This window comes from Gigantopelta aegis, chromosome 6 (genome assembly GCF_016097555.1).
Source record: "Gigantopelta aegis isolate Gae_Host chromosome 6, Gae_host_genome, whole genome shotgun sequence".
Lineage (NCBI taxonomy): Eukaryota > Metazoa > Mollusca > Gastropoda > Neomphalida > Peltospiridae > Gigantopelta > Gigantopelta aegis.
The window spans coordinates 38,683,914-38,686,697 of NC_054704.1; positions in this window are offsets into that span (position 1 = coordinate 38,683,914).

The window sequence follows — 2,784 nt, forward strand, 5'->3', positions numbered from 1 at the left end:
ATTTCAGTTTGGTTTGACATAAGAAGACAAGTAAAAGTGTTTTGGAAATAAAAAATAAATACTATGTTTGTGTCCAATTTATAAAACAATCAGCTCAGAAATAAATAGCATGTAGTAAATTTCATAGTATGAAAAAATGCGTTCCCTGTGGAACCGTTGGTAAAACGTGGACCGGACCGGAACGCTGCACAAACTGATTTTTTCCTTTAAAAAAAAAGAAGAATTAAACAAAGTATTCGTCCATTGTGCATAGTTCAGAAATATATATTTTATCATGTAGTTATTTTTCAAAATTGAAAATGTCGAACGGCGCATGCGCGAAAATGTTATTTTTGCAAATGCTAAACGTAGTTAGAAACTACTAACCTTTCCCGTTTAAGAGGTTAACGTTATCATAAAACAAATGTTACAATCATACCGAAAATGTATTACCAAGGTGTTGTCAAATAAAGGAAAATTACATTACGTATGTTTTCATTTCCAATAAAGGCTATTTAAATTTTATTTTTAAAAATATTGAATATCCTGCGTTAAAATAGCTTTTTAGTTAAAAGGAAATAGTTATCTCTTTTGAATAATGACGCAGTTCTTATGATTTATTTCTTGAATCGTGACATAATTTGTTTGATTTGCTGTAAAGTGTATGTACTGAAACCATTAGTATTTATAAGGCGTCCTCGTTTTCTGGAAATATTTGGAACATTTAAGGTAGAGTTTTGCAGCGCTTGCGTAAAAGGAAAAGTAGGATTACAACGTTTTACTTGTTATTGGGAATACAAGTATACAGTAAAATAGATTTTGAGCCTTAATATAAACACGAAAATAACTACATAATTAATGAATGAATAAATCTTTAATTTAATATTTAAACAAAATTAAAATTCTGTATCTTAATATAGTATATTTTTTAAACTGTCTGTCTAAACTGTATCTTATCAATACAGAAACACACAATTATTCTAATAGGCCTTTAATAGTTGTAGGCTGAAGAAGAAAAAAACAGAAACAGAAACATTTTTTTTAAAAGAAATATTAATTACATAATTTTGCTAACAAGTAGTGTAGTGGTAGTCTCAAGAATAATATTATTTCCAGGATACGGTCTTGAATGTCATTGGTGTTACACATTGTCATTGGTGTTACTTGTTTTGTCATTGGTGTTACGCAAGAATATTTTAGCTGTCATTTCTCAAGAAACTTTATTTTTGAAATTTAGATTGTTTATTTAGGAAAGCATACCCTCTACCTTTATGACTGATGAAATTTATTCTGAAGGACTCCATATTTTTAAATGATTAAAACTGCCACAGTGTGTAATTTAAGTCACATACAGAATATCAGTTTGGAAATGCAACATTACACCCTTGGATAGTTTTTAATTTTAAAGTTATTCCATATATGTTATTAGGGACACCCGAATAGCACATCCATGTGCTCGTGATCACTATAAACCGATTGGATCACACTGCTTACCTACCCCACTTGTCCGGTAACACCAATGACATAATGAACTTGTTCATAGAGTAACATGTGTCTGCACGTGCAGGCCGATTACAGTTCTGCGTGACCAGATATAATTTTATGTTTCTTTGTTCATATAGTTTCCAAAAGTTAACAATAAATATTTATATCTTTTAATTGATTTATCTTGAATTAGTATTTTGAAAAGTGTCGCTTTCTGTAGAATGGCCCATATACCACGAAACCGCGTAAAATAAACGAGTGCAATAAATAGGAAGCGAAAACAACTTATGTGAAGTTCTGTATTTATTACATACCTTCATTTATGTTTTAAAAAACGGTTTCAATTTAACGTCATAACAACACTTTGTTGAATCTATGATCAAGACTCCTTTCATGGATTCATTTAACGTTAAGAAGCATACTCTGCGGCAGCTTTGTGTCATGTCTCAAATACGATATGAAGTCATTTGTAAATCATATATGACGTAAGTAAATAAAAGGCACTAACCCCAGTAAAAAGAAAAAGGGAATTCCCCATTTAAAAGTTCCGGTCCAGATTGCACATATGTGCGATACAGGATAAATTTATTACATGGTTTCAAAAGGCCTTTATGACTATAGTAAGATTGAATAGGTTTGTAATAAAACTCATTATATACACCTTAATATTTCAGAGAGTTGCCGGGCTAGTGAGGCATTAACGTCCGTTAAAGTCGACATTTCAATGCACGTGAATACACAGTGCAGATTTATTTTTATATAGTAATAGTCAACATAGCATTATATGCTCTTGTGATTAAATAAGGATTGCTTTACACATTTTAATTAATAAAATAATACCTTATTCGACTTTCATAGCCATACATTTAAGAGAACACAATAACAGATTTATAGCATGGTCGTGAAGTATATGCATATCAGTTCCGTAAGTAAGCGAGGGAAAACGTTATCAGTAACATGCATTCCAAGCTTATGAAGGGGCAGGACGTAGTCCAGTGTTAAAGCGTTCGCTTGATGCGCGGTCGGTCTAGAATCGATCCCAGTCGATTGACCCACTAGGCTATTTCTCGTTCCAGCCAGTGCTCCACAACTGATGTAACAAAGGCCGTGGTATGTACTATCCTGTTTGTGGGATAGTGCAAATAAAAGATCCCTTGCGGCTAATCGAAAGAAGTAGCCTATGAAGTGGCTACAGTGGGTTTCCTCTATCAATACCTGTGTGGTCCTTAACCATATGTCTAACGCCATATAACCGTAAATAACATGTGTTGAGTTCGTCGTTAAATAAAACATTTCCTTCCTTCCAAGCTTATGAAGATA